The sequence below is a fragment of the Tamandua tetradactyla genome, chromosome 23 (genome assembly GCF_023851605.1).
Source record: "Tamandua tetradactyla isolate mTamTet1 chromosome 23, mTamTet1.pri, whole genome shotgun sequence".
NCBI lineage: Eukaryota > Metazoa > Chordata > Mammalia > Pilosa > Myrmecophagidae > Tamandua > Tamandua tetradactyla.
Window position 1 is genome coordinate 49,918,662 of NC_135349.1, and position 20,456 is coordinate 49,939,117.

At 43.2% G+C, this 20,456-nt stretch overlaps 1 protein-coding gene and 1 non-coding gene across 7 annotated transcripts in view; both read right to left on the reverse strand.

The window, feature by feature from the left end:
- Positions 1-20,456, reverse strand: part of RBFOX1 (RNA binding fox-1 homolog 1) — a 2,222,576-nt gene that overhangs the window by 254,758 nt on the left and 1,947,362 nt on the right. The gene's annotated exons all lie outside the window — the stretch shown is intronic.
- On the reverse strand, positions 5,336-5,528 carry LOC143667861 (U2 spliceosomal RNA). Its single transcript, XR_013168171.1, has one exon. It is a non-coding gene; the product is annotated as a U2 spliceosomal RNA (small nuclear RNA).

Consider the following 20,456-nt stretch of genomic DNA (forward strand, 5'->3'; position numbering starts at 1 on the left):
GGAAGGCAGGTAGGTAGTTGATAGATTTGAATGAATAGTGGAGAGAGAGGGAAAGAGAGAGACAGAGAGAAACAGATAACACCATCACCTCCTTTCTCTGGATTTGTAAGAGTAAAGGGATAAAAACTCGTCCAAATCTAAAACGGAACAATCTCATCTAATCTAATTATACTCTATGGCAAAGAGCAGTTCAGCTCAGTGACCCCTGGTCTTTTATCCCCAATGCCTCCTGAGGATTTACAGGCAATGACCTTAAAGCTATCAGATACAAAATTAGGAAAATCCTTGCCACGCTGGGCAGAGACATGTAAGGCCCAATGGCCTTCTTTGAGGTCTGACTCATGCCCACCAGGGGCAATGGTCATTGAAGTCAGTGAGAAGGCTTCTAGGTACAATGGAATATGGGCATGAGTCAAGGCTATTTGCCAGGAAGATATGCTTCGCCCTGTGAAACTGGGAGTGGGGCCCCCAACCCAACCATAGGCATTACATGATCCTGGCTGGGCTGCTCTGTGAAGGTGAATGGGGCTTCAGTAGCATGAGACAGGTACCTCGGGAAGCCTCCACTTCTGTTAGAACTTTTTAACCCCCCTGGAGCATGGAGCCTTCTTGCTTGGAAATCAACCAACCAATTCCCAGGCTTAGGAGTCACTAATGGACCAGGGTTGGTCAAGGGGAAGAGGGGGAATTAGGGAATGATGACAGGCAGAGGATGAGAGGATCTGACTTCTGGTGACCAAACGTAGGTTGAGAATCTTGTAGAATGTGCACATAATGGCACCAGGGATCCTTTCTTGGGGTGGGGTGGGAGGGAGTTGCACATAAGGACCACACACTCTTGTCCGTGGTGTACCTAAGTCAGAGATTTTCAACCCCCATCAACCTGCCGCAGAGGGAGGTGGAAGATGACACAAGAGCTGAAAGGGGCCAAAAGGCCTAGAGAGCACCAAGTGCTTCCCCTGGGCTGATGGTGCAATCATACACATGCAGAGAGAGGGGGACTGAAAGCTCAAGTGTTGCACATACTTTTAATATCACATTCTTTAAATGACAATAATAGAAAGATGTAGAACAGATTAGTGGTTACCAGGGGCTGAAGGGAGAGGGAAGGAGGTGGCTGTGGCTATAAAAGGAAGAGCAAGAGGTCCGGGAGATGAAACTATTTTGTATACTGACTATTGCCGTGGACGCACAAATCTGCACATGTGACAAAATTGCGAAGCAGTAAATACATAGGTAAATAAGTGCGTGCAAGACTGGTGAAATCTGAATAACGTGGGTGGATTGAATCAATGTTGATTTCCTGGTTGGGTTATTACATGCGGTCATTTCACTGCATTAGATCTGACAACTGTGCATGAATTGACAATTACCTCCAAATTTTAAATGAAAAAAGTTTTGATTTGATTTTTAAATGTTCAAATTTTTGAGTCTGGAGTTGGAATGTCAGGTTCCCTACTTTGTTGTTATAAGTGCTTGGGCAATTCACTTCACTAAGCCTCAATTTTCTGCTATAAAATGGAGATAATAGCAGCACCTCCTTAGAGCTGTAGGGATTAAATGAGATGAGAGGTATCAAGTGCCTAGCACAGCACCTGGCACTTAGGAAGGATCTGGCTTCTTAAGTAATAGCTTTCAAGGCCATCATTACCATTATTATTTGAAACTGGTATCCAAATATATGCAGATAAATGAAAGCATAACTAAAGTCTGAGTAGTCTTTTACCCCTTTGTATTTTTTCAGAGATTAAAAATAGATTGATATGCCATGCAGGAGACCCGGGTTCAATTCCTGGCCTGTGCACTTCCCAAAAAACAAACAAACAAGCAAAACAAAAAACAAAACAAGCAAACAAAAATTCAACAACCGGTGCTGCAATAACAGTACACTCGCATGAAAAAATGATGAAATGTGACCCCACCATACAGCACGCAAAAAAGAAATAAATCGATTGATAGGTACATGGATTTTCTGATTTTCAATGATTGGGAATGGTGGGCACTTTGAAAATTCATCACTGGCCAAAAAAAAAAAAAAAAAAAAAGACCGAAGGCCTTTTTTGCTCTCCCGCTGTCCTTTCAGGATGACTCCCCTCTTGTCCACCAATCTTGGTGTAGAACCAGGTTCCAGTGCATCTTTTCTCCCCCACTGACAATGAGCACAGGTTGGGGGCGACTCCTAAGCACTCTATCACGTCTGTGAAGGCCTCCCAAGAGGAACAACAGGGAATAAAATCTCTATTCTGATGAAATTAGTTGGACGTGAATCAATAGGAAGATTGGTGTATCCGTGAACTCACAGTCTGCAGATTCTGGGCAAAGAGTGATCTGAGAGACAGAGAAAGGAAGAGAGAGACGGGGAGAAGTAATATCGGTTTCCTTGGCAGAGATTTCCTTTTATTGAGTCTGTCACTTCCCATTTCAGTTAACAAACTGCTGAATGGAGCTCATTGTTGGGCAAATATTACAGCTCTGTGGAATACAAAGTGGGAGCAATTGTTTCAGATTGGGGGTTTAATAAGAAAGAAAAGGCAATGAAAGAAAGAGATCTGTGGTTGCCTTGAGTGAAGGGAGACCATCTCTGCAGAGAAGAGGTTGGAGAAAGAAGAGGAAAGGAGGTTTTAAGTTTTGCTTGATTTTTTTTCCTTCTGAAACCACTACTAGCCCAAGATTCATAGCAAGCATTATTGGGTTAAAAGATATCACAGCAAATACATAAAAAGGACAGCTCTATTTTTTCCCAGGAGAGGATGCTCAATTTGGAATTGAATAACTTTGGAAAGAAGGACCTGGAAAGAATTTTCTACACTCGTATTTTCTCCTACTTTCCTATACATGAAAAATCGTACAGTTGCTGGACAGTGGTGAAACAATTATGACCCTTTTCTTGTCTTCTTGAGATTCTACTAGTAGTCCTTGTTGGGCGTATATGTGTAAGAGGAAAAGGAGAGAATAATACAGAGTTGGGAAGTTACTTAATTCTTAGTATGTAAGACATTATAAAGTTTATATTATAAAGTTTAGTACATCACCCCAAATCACAGAGCCATAAAATAGCAGAGATGGGTTTCAAACCTACTTTGGATTCCAAGGTCTATATTGATTCTGCAATGTCATTCTGCCTGACTGCTCATGGAGATGGTTTATCTCTTACTTCTAAGTGACTCATCACCCTGATGAGGATGAGCCTCAAGCTTCCAGCTACCTGCTCCATTTACATTCCCAACCAGAACTCCAAATGGTTACACAGCCAGAAGAAACGTATTAATCTTGGACTACAACACCAGCAGTGGTACCAGCCTCAGCCGCACATCTGAGAAACCTTTCAATACAGTCTAACCCCAAGGCTATTTGAATGCCCAGCCAGGATTAAGAACCATTGGGCTGTCACTATAATGAATACGAAAAACAAAAGAAGTGGATCTTTGAGAAGGTTGTAACCAAAGAATCGGTACTACAATTGCTCTAGAGAGTGAATAAAGACCAAATGTTTATATAGCAGGGGCCATTTAGTAAGACTGTGATCATGTCACTTCTTCAAAACTCAGTGTCCTATTCTCCTTGTAGAGTTGCTGTAGGGATTATAGATAACGTGTAAAATGCAGTGTATTGTACTTGGGATAGTACAGACAATAATGAGGTCAACTAGAATGGTTGGGAAGACAGCGTTTTCTTTTAAAAAGAACAACTAAAGATGAATACACTAAAACTATGTTAAGTCATGTGGCTCATTTTAGAGAGGACTAAATTCAAATTGAACATTATTTCGTGGGTTTTTTTTTTTAGCCTTTTATTCGTTCAGTCTTTCCTTAAATGTCTTCTCTGAAGGACTCCTGAACATCCCATCTCTCTCGCTCAATAACATACGTTAACCTGCTTTCTCTGTCACTTCTCATGACCTGGCCATTCCCTATAGAGTCACTTATATACTGTTTATTGCATGTCAGGTTCCGTGGGGACAACCACTCTGCTTTGTTCATTGCTATATCCTGAGCACATGAATTCCCCTCTGGAATGGAAGTCCGCCATGAACGTTTGCTGAATAACTGAGTAAAAAGTGAATGAACAGGCAAATTGCCTGCAAACCACTTCATTTAGGTCTATCTGGATTGCTTGGTACATGTGCAGATTCTCATCTCATTCCTGGACTTGAGGAAACAGACTCTCTGGTGGTGGAGCTCTGGAATTTGCTTTTCTACAGTCTCTGCAGAACCACTTTTCTAGAGTTAAAAAACTCACTGTTAAATTGCTAAAATATTCCAGGCTCTATGCCAGGCACCTAAATACACAATCCCAGTGATTCCTGACAAAACCTGGAGAGGTGAATATTACCATCTCCATTTACAGTAGGGAAAGCAAGTGCAGGAACCTTCTGGAATGTACCTGAGGTCGTTCCACAAGTAAATGGTGGAGTTGGCTCTGGACGCCACATCTACACAGTTTGAAAGAAAATCTCTTTTGATTAAATGGGGCTGTTTGAATACCAACGATTCGCTCTGCCCTATTAGAATCCTAACCATTTCTGATTCCCATGCCCATAGAAGAATATTTCATCAAGATTTACTTTAGACATGAGGAGACCAGCATGGGAGGTGTGTGTGTGTGTGTGTGTGTGTGTGTAGGGGAGGTGACCAAGAGCAGAAGTACGGCATCAGGATAAACCATAGAATCTGTGGAGGAATATATGGTCACCTCATAACTATGGGGAGGACACCTTAGTGGTTTTGAAGGGTGGTATCACACCTGGGACTTTGTGAGAAATGCACATTCTCTGTCCCCATCCCGATCCACTGAGTCAGAAACTCAAGAGGTGGGACCCAGTCAGGCGGGTTTTAACAAGCCGTTTCACACGAGTCAGAGCCTACTGACATGGAGTATTTTAGTTGGGGTAGGGTTGTCAGAGGGAGGAATAGAGTTGGGGCCAAAGGGGCTTCTGGGCAGAGAAGGGACATGTAAAAGCGACTGGCAGTGCTTCTTAGGAAAAACCCATCTCGTAATCATGGAAGCTTGTGACCTATGTTTTGCTTCCTACACCTGTTTCTCAAATAAAAGGAGCCCAAGTCTAAGCCAGTTTGGGGACGGCTGGGTTAAAACGAATCACACGAATATGTAGATGTGTGTTGGCTGTGGGATTTTTCAAAGTCTTTAGTGGCCTAATAAACGCAATGAAACTCCAAAATAGAATACTTTACATTTGTGATGGAGACCCTTACTAACACAGGAAACTAAAAACAAACAAACAGTTTTTCCATTTGTGTGTGTGATTATGGTTTTCCCCTTTCTTTAAAATAAACTTTTTTTTTTGATTTTTTTATACATTTATTGTTTCCCCGAGGAGGGGTGCACCGTTCCCGGAAGTACTGCAATACCAGGTCAATGCGTGGAGTGGACGGAGCAAGCTCCTATCCCATCCCCCAATTCCAAAAATCCATTTAATATACTGTCCTCAGATAGAGGATGTATCAGAGATATTTAACTGATAAGAACAGATACTACACTTGATCTTAGCCAAAAGGCCGAGAAGCGATTCTTTAAAATAAACTTTAAAAAATTTTAGGATAGTTTCAGATTTACAGAAATTTGTGAAGAGAGTACAGAGTCCCCTGAACTTCACATCTAATTTTTCCTACTACATCTTACGTTAATCTGGTACATTTGTAGCATCTAATGAGCCAACATTAATATATCACTATTAACCAAGGTCCATACTTTACACAGATTTCCCTCGGTTTCGCCCTCATGTCCTTTCTTCTACACCAGGAGCCCACGGGGCATTTAGCTGTCATATCTCCTCAGGCTCCTCTCGGCTGCATGTTCCTCGGCCTTTCCTGAGGTGGGATGGACTCGACTGAGCTGAGTGGTACTTGTTGGGGGCTTTGCAGAGTGTCTCCCAATTGGGATTTTTCTGGTGTCTAGCTTATTATTATACTGAGGTTAAGAGTTCTAAGGAGGGGACAACCAAATCAACAGGCTGAGCCCTCAGTCTTGGGGTTTGTTCATACAAAACTTATCCCCGCAAAGGATAGGCTAAGCCTACTTAAAATTAGGCCCAAGAGTCACCCCCCAGAGAACCTCTTTTGTTGCTCAGATGTGGCCTCGCCCTCTTTCAGCCAACACAATAAGCAAGTTCACTGCCCTCCCCCTCTCTACATGGACATGACTCCTGGGAGTGTAAACCTTCCTGGCAATGTGGGACAGAAATCCTAGAATGAGCTGGGATTCAGCATCAAGGGATTGAGAAAACCTTCTCGACCAAAAGGGGGAGGAGTGAAATGAGACAAAATACAGTATCAATGGCTGAGAGATTTCAAACAGAGCCGAGAGGTTACCCTGGAGGTTATTCTTACATGCTATATAGATATCCCTTTTTTTTAGTTTAAGGTGTATTAAAGAGGCTAGAGGGAAGTGACTGAAACTGTAGAGCTGTGTTCCAGTAGCCATGTTTCTTGAAGATTATTGTATAATGATACAGCTTTCGCAATATGACTATGTGATTGTGAAAACCTTGCGTCTGATGCTCCTTTTATCTATGGTATGGGCAGAAGAGTAAAAAATATGGATTAAAAATAAATAAATAATAGGAGGAACAAATGTTAAAATAAATTGAGTAGATTGAAATACTAATGATCAATTAAAGGGAGTGGTAAGGGGTACAGAAAAAACAGCAGGAACAAAGGTTAAAATATACTGGGTAGATGGAAATACTAGTGGTCAATGAGAGGGAGGGGTAAGGGGTATGGTATGTATGAGTTTTTTCTTTTTATTTCTTTTTTTGGAGTGATGCAAATGTTCTAAGAAATGATTATGGTGATGAATATACAACTATGTGACGATATTGTGAGCCATTGACTATGTTAAAAAAAAAGAGTTCTGCAGAGGTAGACCCCAATTACCCCATTTTTTGAACAGCATTTGCTATTTTCACGTTCAGCGTAAGTATTTACCATGACTATCAGAGCTCTGCTTCCTCAGATGTGATGAAATTTAGAGGAGAGAAATTTTACAATTGAAATCCCATAGATTATTAGAAAAACGAATATGCAGGTTTGGCTGAGATGAGCGAGACAAGATCTGGCTGTTACTACTTAACCCGTAACCCTCACCACCAATTGTTTGTCAGTCCAGTGTTAGAATTCCAATTTGAAGGCAATGAACCCAAGGCTAGGTGCTGAGAAGATCACTGGGATTTATTAGGGATGCCTCGCAATTAGAAAGACTTGCACACAAATAGGAAACCTCGTTTGCCCCAAGCATGATGAAAATGCAGGACCCTCCGTGGGATGCTTGAACATCTGTCAAAAGCCCTCATCCAGCCAAGAGGGTAGGGGAGGGATTCAGAGGGTAAACTGCAGTCTAAATCTCTGGGGCATGAATCCCAGTTTTGCTACTTAGTAGCTCTGTGGTCCTGGGCAAGTCTATTCCCAAAGCATTAGTATCCTCATTTGTCAAATTGGGTAATAACAGTATCTCCATTAGAGAGCTGTTGTGTTGCTGCAACGAACTAATACATATGCATTGCTTAGCCCTGTGCCTGGTCCACAGCCATCACCCAATTCAGATCAGCTCTTCTTTTCACAATTATTAGGCTGAACCACATGCGGCTGACATTTGAGTAAGTGAACAATTGTTCAACACCGGCTATTCCATATGGTTCGACTGATTATTCCTATCATCATCATCGTCTTCTTCAGCATCATTAAAGACACTGACAGTAGACAGAGCTTTAGCTGTAAATGCAGCAACCCTGGAACCAGAACCGACAGCTGCACTCTGGCCCTGCCCGCGGTCCCGCTTACAGAAATGTCAGCTCAGACAATGGGTGCACGTGGCCTCATTTCTTCCTAGCCTCTGCATGCTCCCATTTAAGGCATCCCCCTCACCCCGGTTTTCCACACTTCATTTTCTTCATTGCCCAGCCTGTGCCGTATCAAAGCAATGGGACTAAAGAGAAATTTCACAGCTCCTGACCTTCAGCGAGGAGTGCCCAGGAGCAAAGAATGAATGAAACATGACGAAGTTGCATGAATTTCTCTAGAAAATCTAACTTTCAAGGCAGTCGGGGAGGTGGGGGTCACGGGACCAGCCCGAGACGCGGCAGGGCCAGCGCGTGGTGATTGGATTACATTTGCCCACCTGCGGTTCCTTATTAAGACCGTACAAATGAACGCAATACATATTGCACACACAGCCACAGTCGGGGCTTACACAGCTGCCACTTAGCAGAGTGCAAAATAATTGAAACCAGAAACAATCGGCAAGACCTTGTCAACAGAACTGTGTTCCCAGTTGTTGTTTTCTCTATTTGCCACATTCCCTGACGAAGGAGAAGGGGGGAAGAAATGCCATTCTCCAACCACCGAAAATAAATACTTGTGTTGTATTCTGTTGCCTTCACAATGAATAAAACAGGCGTGCGGGTTTATAATATCAATTCACAGGGCTCTTTCTGCTCCAGTGAACTGTTACTGAACGGTTCAGAACAAAGCTACAGGCGCAGCGGACAAAGCTCCTCTAACAGGGTTGACATTGGGCTCAGCCTGATAAGACCACACCGGAGCGACGCGTTCTCCAGGCCCCTGATTGCAGCAGCCCGCGACGCCCGGCGAGGTCCGGCGGTCCCGGAATTGGTCACAGGCCGGGCTCTGCTGATCTGGCTTTGAGCCACCGTGCGGCTCAGGTTATCAGGCAGAATCTGGGAGAGTTCCAGGCAATCTCCTCTTTACAGCGTATTTAGACATTAAGAGAAGTACGCGAGGAGGAAGGGGGGATGGGGAGGGGAAAACAGCGGTAAGGAGTGCAAGAGGTAAAGAAGAAAAAAAGCTGATCTGAGATACCAGCATGCAATAATTTACATGCAACACGTCTCTGTTTAGGTCACTTCCAGAATGGCCCTTCTAGAACAGTGGTTCTTAACGGGGTGATTTTGGAACCCCTGCCTCCAGGGACAGTTGCCAAAGTCTGAGGACAGTTTTGGATGTCACTGCCAGGGGGTGGGGTAGTGGGCCACTAGGTTCCACTGGGTAGAGGGCAGGGATGCTGCTTAACACCCTGCAACGCACAGGACAGCCCCACTCTCCATAAGAACCAGGCAGCCCATAAAGCCAATGGTGGAGAAACCTGCTCCAGCAAGCAGCAACCGGGATGACCCCTCTGGGCCCAGATAAAGCCTCTTGAAAGTTGAATATCAGGTTCGGTGTCAGCAACAGTGATTGTGATACTCGGTACAGTCAACGGGCTGGGCAGTCTGGAGAGGGGAGTATGCCAGGAAACTGTCACTTTCCTTCAGAAGGTCAAACAGACAGTTATAATTTAAGGCTATTTATGGGACAGTTTTGGAGGCATGCTGTTTGCCCCCATCCATCTCAATGCAGTGACGGGTCTGAATGCTTTACCGTACTCGACTTCCCTAAGAAGATGCGTTTTAACTTCTTATTTATTTTTTTTAATTTCAAAATGGATACAGTCACTGTATTCAAATTTCTTCTGCTGTACTGTCATCTACAAGTCACTGTGGCCAAGTGCAATTTATCTCACTAAGCATAGCTGGGGAAAAGAATCTAAACTATTTGGGTGCCTGACTCAATTAACTTGAGACTTTGATTATTTGAAATCAGGGCATGAATAGGAGGATGCTCCAAAGGCTATAATTCAAAGAATGGGAATGTTCTGTCATTTAAGGCAGCGAGAGCATCAATGAGATCCGGTTAATCAAACTTTCCGGTGTCCTCGCTGGGGAAGGCTGCTAGTGTGCAAAGGTTTCCAAGTGAGGGTTAGCAAGCGGTTTTCTGCAAAGGGCCCAAGAGTAAATAGTTTAGGTTTGTGGGCCGTATGTCCTTGGCTGTGACTGCTCTGCCATTGTAGGAGCTGTCAGTCCCAGAAGAGCGAGAGAATGTCCTTTAAGGAGTACTAAGTGCTGTCCTGCTTCAATAGAGGGAGTCATCAGAGCCCAAGGCAAGAAAAGAAGTTGCTTCCTTAAACCTCGAAAGCTGGTAGTCCATGCAAGGCAGGCTTTGCCTCGCAATTTGTGCAGAAATCACTGAAGTGCATGCCCACTCACTGGGACACAGGGTAAGAGACACACCCTGAAGGTAATAGGATCTCGTCCCAAAATTGGGCTCCATCACTTAGTAGTTGGTGGACCCTAAGCAAGAAACGTAAGTTTTCTGAGCCTCAATTTTCTCTTAGTCTTTTCTGTAAGGATTAAAAACAACAGGAGGAATGTAGCTGGCACACAGAAACCCCACAACGGACGGGTGTCATCTGGGCAAGTCGTACTGTTTAAGTGCACTGATAAAGAGGAGCGTCTCAGGAATAACCACAGCTTGGAAAATTAACCTCAAGTCATGTTTTGGAGAATATGATTGTCTTTTCAAGAAAGACTTTTTCTCTAGAACAGTTTCTCAACCGGGACTCGGCTTTCGGAGAGGACCGCTCTCTCTGGTGGGGGCTGTGTTACAGGGGTGCATTCTAGGGTATTTAGCAGACTCCCTGGTCTCTGCTCACTGGGTGCTGTAGTTCTCTTCCCTTCTCCCTCCAGTTGTGATGATCAAAATGTCACTAGGCATTGCCCAATGTCCCCAGGGGGGTAGAAGCACACCTGGGTTTAGAACACTGCTCTAGAACTGAGATCACACAGCTCTAGAGACAGAAGGGGGGGACGGGGACAAGGGAACAGGTGCTGAAAAACAATTACTTCTAATTAACAGGCAAAAGCCCTGCAGGGAGGCTCATTCCTGCATGCACCCAAGCTGACCACCCATTTCCTGGCAAAAAATGAAAGCTGACCACTGGTGCACCTTGACCTGTACTGGAGATCTGGAGCAGTGCAGCATTGCTTGCTTTCCTTCCTGCAGGATGAGGATGTGTGGACAGATCCCAGGGTGCACCCAAAGGTGTAGGTTTGCAAAGAGAGGTCTGAGGCGAACAGGGGAGGCACAGTTAAATATGCAGGGAAGAGGCTGCTTGAGCTAGCATAACTCACTGAGTTGCTGCTTTTGGAGCAGCCCACGTGTTCCAGATCAGCCTCGCACACACTTCGCCAGGAGCTTGGCTTTGCTCAATGTTCTCTGGCAACACCTGGTGGAACAGGAAAAAAACTACACAGCGCCTCTGTGCAAGCTGCTGCCTCTGCTAATCTGGGTAAAACTGAAGGCTTTCCAGCAGTAGAGGTTTTGTGGTAGGGGATGCCATCAGAAACCCCGTCTCTGAGGCTGGGATAAACGGGGTCCCATTGCTCATTTTTTGCTGTTTTCCTTTCTCCTTTATCAGGCAGAAAAAACAAACAAACAAACAAAAACACTGCTGTATCGTCAAGAGCTTTCTAGTTAAGATGAGGAAATGAACTGCCACCCCAGCCTGGCTGGAGGTTTTCCTTTAGGATGTGCCCCGAAAGTTGGCTGGATGACCGCCCTCCAACCTAGTAAAAACACACACTATGAGTTACTGCTGCATCCAAAAGAATGCCCTTTGGCTCACCAGACATTTTCCAGCTGCAGAGTACAGTAGACCCAAAAGCAATACATCCACTGTCACCCCCAGTCCCTGGTAAGTTCCGACCTACTTTCTGTCTCTATGGATTTGCTTTTTCTAGTGTTTCATGTAAGCAAAGTCATGCAATATTTGTCCTTTTGTGTCTAGCTCATTTCACTCAACACAATGTCTTTAAGGTTCATTCATGTTGCAGCATGTACCTGAAATTCATTCCTTCTTATAATTGCTTAATGGGTACAGAGTTTCTGCTTGGGGTGATGAAAAAGTTCTAGCGATGGATGATAGCAATGGTAGCACAATATTGAGAATGTAATTAATGTCATTGAATTACACATCTTAAAACGGTTAATATGGGAAATTTTGTGTTGTATATATTTTAAATATACATATATTAAAAATTGAATATGGAGAAAAGGCATGTGGTATGACAGCATTCAATTTTTCTCTCTTTATTAAAAAAATTTTCTATCATATGGTCTCAATATTAAATGCCCCATGTAAAAAAAGACGTTCAAGAGGGGGGAACATGCATTTTCCCAGGAACTCCACCCTGTACCCGCTTCACCCAACTGGCCACCTCATTGCAAGAGAGTTCACGTTTATTTCCATGGCTGAGAAGGAAATACTAATTCTCGTGTATTCTACCAGCTAAAGGCACGACAGGGGAAAATATGGGGGACTAGAAAGTGTGCTCAGCTTCTCGGAAGAGCATTCCTTTGAAATCCATAGCAGGCTCTCTACTTTTTCCACAGCATGGGGTGGAAAACTGGGGGTACGAGAGACCTGGAGACAGGACTTCTACGGAGCTCTGGATTCTCGTCACCCACTTGCCAGGCTTTGGGATGAGTTATCTGCATGTGTAAGCCTTTATTTTCTCAAGTGTAAAGCAGAATGATCATGCTATGTATCTCCTGGGGGGTAAATAGTTGCACTGCTTCCCACGTTGTCTGGCACAATAAGGGCTCAGAAAGTGTGAGCTGGAGCCATAATCCTTCACCTTCAAGAAGCAATCACTGGGTGTCAGACCTCTCCCAGGTGTGTGAACCTGCAAGGTGACCTCAAATAAATCCCTCTCTTTGTGTCTGATTTCCTTGTCTGCCAGCATGGGGAGAATGCCACTTCTTTATTTGACTGGATTGCCAGTATAATGTGGGGTAAAACATGTTAATACTCATAGAAAAGGTCTAGTGCAACGTACACATAAGACCTGATTAGGTATTGTTTTTGCTCACTGAAGTAATTAGAATAAGTTAATTCATAGAGGAAGAACCTAGAACACCAGTTACGAGGGGCAGTGGTGGGGGTAGGGAATTGGGATGCTTAAATCGCATAGGATTTCCATGTGGGGTGATGGAAAAGCTTTGGTAATGGATGGTGGTGATGACAGCACGATGCGGGGAATGCAATTAATGGCACTAAATCATATTTCAATGTGGTTAAAAAGGGGAGGGGAATTTAGGTTTTATGTATGTTCCTAGAATAACTTTTTTTAAGTACATGGTGAAATCATCAATAAGAAATTATAAAAAATTTTGAAATCCTCAACAAACAATTAGAAAAATGTTTGAAAGTGTCTCAAAGTGTATGCCTCAGTCACCGATGGAGAACATCTCTTCTAGAAGTTAGGCTAATGGGTCAGATGGGGAGGGGGGTTAAGAAGTGGTCAGAGAAGCCGAGGGGAAAAAATTGGGCCATTGCCCGCCCACATGTCATAACGAATATCACCCTCTGTGCTTACTCTCACCTTCAAGACCGGATTTTGCAAATCCCCTGAGATGGACTTGGAATTGCCCCCCAGTCCCCCGCTTCCATGGACCACCGTGTGTACTCTTTATGGCAGGAAATCGAAGAAACATTTTTTCTAGAGAAACAATTAGGCTGTTCCAGCCATTGCTGCTGAGATTCTAAGTTATAATGTCCTATCCCAAGGGACTCACAAGAATGGGGAGGGGGCCTCTCCCTTCCTGAAGACATATTATGTGAAATATTTAGCATGTTGTTTGCCAGTGGCTGTCAAATTAGGCTCATCTAAAATACTATAATTAACAGGGGGGAGCCTCACATACATAGCACAGAAAGCCATTCATATTCAAATTATGCATAAGGGCTCAGAAACCAAGGAATAGCATCTTTCCACAATAGCGCTTCACGTTCATTGAAGTTTCTGCCCCCAACCACCGCCTCCAAAGAGAGTCAGGAATCTATCTGCCTTTACTCTGATGCTTCCATAGAAATTCTCATGCAGGACGATGGGATGTTGTTATTATTATCGCCACTTCTTAAAGATGCTATTCACACGTATTAAAAGACAACACCTTAACCTGAAATTATTAAAGATTGATGATGGTGCTAAGGAACATGCCTACCATTTTTCACTTCAAAAGGAAATTATTAACCACCACTTTCAGGGCACTTAACAAGGTCCAGGACTTTGGTTCATCCTCTTTTATAGGTTAGTCTTCAGACAAGACTCGGGGAATTTTTAAACATATTTTCAAAGACTTGCTTGTCACAGCTAGAGTTTTCAATTTGGCAAAAATCCATTCTCCCTTTTAATTAAACTTTGGCTTTAAGATACCAATGGGTCATGCGGACCGTGTCACTCTGTATCTTTAAAATCTAAAGTAAAAATAAAATAAAATAAAAATAACTCTTGAAAGGGAAAAAAAAGGAGCACCCACCTGTTGCATGCTTGATGTATTATTAACACATGACGTTCTTCTCTTTGAGAGTTATTCTCATTGAGATATGACATGCGTTTGGATTTTTTTTTTATATTTCTCAGGGGTCATTTTTGTAGGACAATTTAGCTTTCTTTATACATTTTTGAACCTCTTTTGGTCTGTGCTAGGTTATAACGTGAAAGAAAGCTGGGTATGTTATATCTCTTGGCTGTGCCAATATAACTCTTGAACCTGAAACATTTTCAAGTATATTGTTATCATTGCATTCCCATCCTCAATCCTGGAGGCTAGCAAAGCTGATACAGTTTTTCCCGCTTTATAGATGATGAAATTTAGAAGCAAAGAAGTTACACAATAAATGTTTCAGTGCCCAGTATCACACAGGGAATCAGCAGCAAAGTCAGAACTTCCTCCTGTTCAGATTTTGGTTCCCAAATTCTCCATCTATTTTCCTGTTTTTCAACTTTTCCAATCTGCCTGCCTGATAAAAAAAATGTGTTTATCTGTCAATTCATTGGTTGTCTGCTTGCCTATGGTTTCACCAAAGCACCCTACCATTCTCTGAAGCTGAGTCTGAAAATTTACCAGAAAATCTACAATAATTGCTAATGACTTGTGAGTTATCTCTTTGACAAACTCCTTGAATTTTGGAAAGTATTTGGCACTTGAAAAATCTTTAGCTTTTATTTCATATATATTTCACATACATTTTTGCACATGTATGGATAGTTTGTAATGTTTCACTGAGACAGCGAATTTACACAAACTACTGTGTGATTAAAAATAAATGCAGGGTGCATAGGTAGTTCAGTGGTAGAATGCTCACCTACCATGCAGGAGACCCAGATTCAAATCCAGGACCATACAACCCCCCCCCCCCCAAATAATAATAAAAATAAATGCAGGCTGAGCTATGCTGGCTCAGCAGGCAGAGTTCTCGCCTGCAACCCAGGTTCGATAACCAGTGCCTGCCCATGCAAAAAATAAATAAATAAAACAAATTCAGTGAAGATGCAATTAAAACAACAACAACCTTTATCAGGTAGCTTAATGCTTCTTGATTTTCTGATACCGTCTTGTGGACCTTCTATTCAGGCAAGTTCACATGGGACATCTCGGGGCTGTATTTTGAACCTTTTTCAGTCAGCTGATTCAAGCCATATTTCCTGCTTACGTCCCACATTACCAGGCCCCACACTATGGCTCCAAGGTGGGCTGTGCAACCTATCAGAAATAAGACGCAAACTGGTGTCTCTGACATTTCAATTTCATTCTCCAGCAGCAAAGATCGTCATCTGCTCTGCTCTCTGCTGGGACAGAAGACCCCCTAAATATGGCTGAGCAGGAACGCTTACCACTGGCTGTGCTGACCCGCTCCCCACCGCATCCCAACCACACTGCCTGTAATGGTTTATTGGAATTGACTGGCTTATTGCAGAGCTATAGGCAGCCACTGTGCTTTGCTGAAGGATTTTCTCCCTAGCTCTGTGGGCTTCCTCCAAGTGGAAAACTTCAAAATGCCTGAAGAACAAGCACCTCAAATCTAAGAAGGAGCCACAAGCAAAGCCACTGGTCCCCACATTCCTCCTGCACGGGGACTATGATGAGCAAACAGAAACGGAGGGTGCTTAGAGGAACTATGGGGACCAAAGGTGCTTTAGTTAAAACAAAAATGAACGAAATCTTGACCTCTCCCTTTTTTTTTTTTCTTTCACTTTTGAGAATTTCTGTCTTCAGGAATAATCCAAATATATCTGCTAGATCCTGGGCTGAGGTTACAAGTACCCGAGCTGGGTTCAGTGGGAGGAGAGGGTGCAGAATTATATAACACAGTAATTTTAGAAGCAGAGCCTTTCCTTCCCCCATACCTACAGATCCAGAATCTCTGGAGATGGGACTTGGAGAAAAGTGCGATTTTATCAGTCCCCAGGAGATTCCCAGGCACGCTAAAGTTTGAGAACTTCTGGCATAGTGATTCAAAGAAGGAAATGCTGGAGTCAGAAAACACCTGGACAGGGAAGCCAGCTGTGCCACTTTTCTGGCTGAGCATCTCAGAAAAAAATTCGACCTTCCCCTCCTGAGGCTCAATGTTCTCATCAATAAATTAGGGAGACTCATATTATCGACTTCATAGGATCGTTTAGATGAATAAAGAAGATAATATATATAATCACTCAGCACAATACCTGGCACATAGCAAGCATCCAGTAAGTGTTATTTATTGATTTATTTGTTTGTTTGTTTGTTTTTCCTCTGTATGCTGTATGGCGGGGTCACATTTCATTCTTTTTCCATGTGAGTATCCCATTATTGCAGTACCATTTGTTGATTTTTTTTTGTATTTGTTTTTTGTTTGGTTTCTAGTTCGTTCCTTTGCTTGTTTGCTTTTGGGAAGTGTACGGTCCAGGAATCGAATCCAGGTCTCCCTCATGGCAGGTGGGAATTCTACCCCTGGACTACCCTCACACCTCCTGTTTCTTTTAATTATATAATTGCTGAAAGGTCTAGTTAGCAAAGAGATGCTTCACCAAGCAAGAATGCATGATAGCAAGATGGCTAGTGGAAGCTCTTTAGCTCCACGCTAGTCCAAGGATTATGTCTGTTGAGAGTCATCTCAGAATTATGTTCTTCAAGGAGTTTGACCGAGTAGTGGGAACTCCTGGCCTGTCACTATGACATGGGCCAGCACTGGGACTTTGCTTCAGCCAATCAGTCTTGGACACTGAGTGCAGGAGTTCCCTGGCCACAGTTAACCACATTAGTACATTTCAAGCTCAAAATTCATTCCCTGGCAGTCTCCTGCAAGAATAAAGAATTTCTTGCCCAGGAAGCTCTTTAAGGATAAAGTGATATGAAGGTGGCATGGGTGAGATAATGTTCAGGGAACTCTGTTGATTGCAGCTGTGGCTGATCACATCTACAGTCAACTAAGGGTGCATCTACTGCAAACAAGGTATTCCAATAAGTGGAAGACTTTAAGGAAGAAAAGGGAATTTCTTTGCTGCTTCTTCAGCCAGCAAGTCAGTCCTAGTGAGTTCGTCCAGACCCTTCATCGGACCCGTCAGCTTCATAGCCTGCCCTACGGATTTTGGACTTTTTCATTCCCACGGTTGTGTGAGACACCTTTATAAATCTCATATTTACAGATTTCTCCTGTTGGTCTGTTTCTCTAGAGAACCCTGACTGATAAAGTTACTTTGAGAGGATGGTGTAGGTCACCAAAAACCACAAGGCAAGAAGTTCTGATACCTTTGCAGCTTATAAAATAAAGCTTTCACTGTTCATTGGGCTGAGAAATGTTAGTCTTGTGTCATTTTACAGACTAGAAAACCGAGGCTTGAATAGACCAAGGGATTATTAAGGTTTATATAGCTTATGATGTGGATGAACCATGAGGCCGAGCATGGGATAAATATATGTATCAAAATCATTCCAGGGTATCAGGAAAGTTTTGCTATGTAAAGGCCACTTCACTTTTGAATCCATCACTCTAAGGTATCTGCAGAATTTCAATTCTTGTGACACTATATTGAAAAATATTTATTTTAATCTTCTTCCATCTACCACCTTTAATCTTTGATATCAACTTTAGCATTCATGAAGCATTCCAAGGCCTCTTCTATGTGGATTTGGGTTCCACTAGTCTCAAAAAGACCTCAAATACCTAATATGGGAATTTATAAGGAATTAACTCGATGCCTGGTGCTCCCAGAAGCCACTGTTTACAGGCTAATGTTCTAGCCTGTGTATAAATGGTCCTAAAGAGTCACTTGCAGAATGAATGACGAGTTGCATACCTTGTGATTTAGATCACGTTTTAAATATATCCTGGATTTAAATACAACACACAAAAGTCTCAATTACTGTAGTCAGCTCATGAAGCTCCCGTGGTGTTGCATTTGCACCAGAGACAGAGCTAAAGGGGGTAAAATGCTTTTGTAGGGGATCTTGCACATCATTTATTTACTGCTTTTTTAAAAAAACAGTTCTCATTTCTCATATGCTGAGTTTTCTCAAAGCAAGTCAGGCTTCAGAGTTTTCACAAAGCCCATGAAATGTGTATGTGTTCCCTATACTTTTTGTCCACCGTCACTTTCCTGCTATGCTTTGACAAGCATTGCCCTTATTTCTGTAGAGAGAACTGAGGAAGGGGAGAAATTGACCTGGAACTAATGGCAGGTATAGAACATGAACTCAGAGCACATGAGCTCTGCAGAGAGTATTAGCTGCTGACGGCATCCATCTATGAATCAGGACACGCAGGCAAAGGGGGAAACAGCAGCAAAAGCCTGTGAGCTGATGCTCTGAATCATTCAAGGAGAGAGGGAAAAAAAATGCATAGCTCTGAAACTGCTCTCACTAAATTCCAATCTGCTTGCAGCCGAGGTACGCCGATTTCCGCCATTTCTGTCTGAGTTTCCCAGGTGCAATGTTTTCAGCGTCATCTCCTCCCAGAGGCTAGAATGAGCCACAGGTACACACAGGTGGGTTGAGCTGCTGTGCAGGCTTGCTCCTGGAAGCACCAGGGAAGGGTGCTAAGTCAGGACAGAGACTGCTGTCTTCTCCCTCTCTTCCTCCTTCCACCCTGGTATCTGCAAAGAAGCAGCCCCTTGCCATTCCCCTGACACTTAAAAGCTGGGGGATACCCAAGGGGGGCTTCCGAAGCCACCATTTCCAACAACTCCAGTGCCCCAGCAGAGCCTCCTCCCTGTCAAGGCAGCGCTCCCCTCCCTGCCAAGCCCTGTTGATCGATGCTCCCAACACGTAATTATCTTAATTTAGGTGTGTATTTTGCGACAATATTTTGGGTAACCTCGGCACTTACTCTTCTCTATTGCAAACGTTTATGTAACCATGCCAGCCGATTAATCTGAAGGATGTGGCAAAGAGACGGGAAAATCTCACCCACAGGAAACAGAAACCCAGTCTTGGAGGATAAATATGTACTCCAAAATTCATAACTTATTGCAGATTGCTATTGATATTTCAGAAATGTATTTGTCCCTTGGACACATTCACAGAGCTTTGCAAGTCTATAGGCACATCTATTTAATAAGGGCTCTGCATAATTCTTTCGTGCCACATCTACATGAGAACCTACGAGCATCCCCTCACTCTCCACAGAAAAGGTAATAAGCTTTTGTCTCGCCTTTTATTTTCCTGCTTTAAGCATCCCCCTTAATGAGCTTTGCTTCTTTGTAACTCAAGAGATTTAGTATTCTGTCCAACAAAACAATTTATTGCCCAAAATGTTCCTACTGCAGATAAAATCTTAGCTTCCCCCATACTTCTGGCTCCACAGTTAATACCCTAATGTTTCATTTACAGCTGAACAAAGAGGCTTATCTCCACTAAAAGCGGAATTAGTAGTAAGAAATAATTTCAATCATCTGCTGAGTTTCTAAGTAAAGTGATGACTTCTGCATTCTCGCCTCTATCTGATGACAGGTGTGTTGGGGGCTCCCAGAAAATAGAACGGTTCTGTCACCTAAGCTTTGTAATTTGAACAATGCAGCTATATAGATCAGGCAGGAGTTAGGTCTTGGCTGACAAGGGGAAAAAAAAATCTGCACTCGGAAATATGCTGGAGTCAGCAGTTCTTGGCTACAGATTGGGTACTAACTCAAGGGAAAAAATATTGGTTTGAATCAACAAATGGCTGCATTTCCCCCCCTAGTCTGCGGCAAACTTATTATACACCTCTAAACACACAACCACAGTCTATTACATTTCCTTGGCACGTACACATGCCCGCACGGTACCATGACGGCTATATATTCTCACACACGTGCACGCGGCCTAATTTATGTGTGCACAGACATGGAAGCTGCTGGAAAGCGCCAGGACGGTGGGGAGGGAGGACTGTGGAGGTAGACATATTGGAAAACAGTGAGAGGGAGGCATCATGGATGAGCCTGCAGCAGCGATCAGATCACTTACATCACAGGAGAGAACAGTGACTTGCCTTGCTGAGAAATACAAGGGGAAATTCAATTTGCCACCACTCATGTCACACAACCTTAGGAAATGAAAACCTGGTGAAGGCCCCCACAACCACCCAATAAGTAAGTCGAGGAGGTAGGCAGTCAACAATCCAGAGACTGGATGGGTCCCCATTTCAGGATGGGTAGAGAGGTCATGAGACCCCGCACCCTATAAAAGAAGGATAAACAGAAACATAAGGGGATAGGAGGTGCAAGCTGGCTTCTCTCCCTGAGCACCTAAAGGAATGGTGATTCACCTCCTATACTAACTGTTTTAATAGAAAACATTTTCAATGTC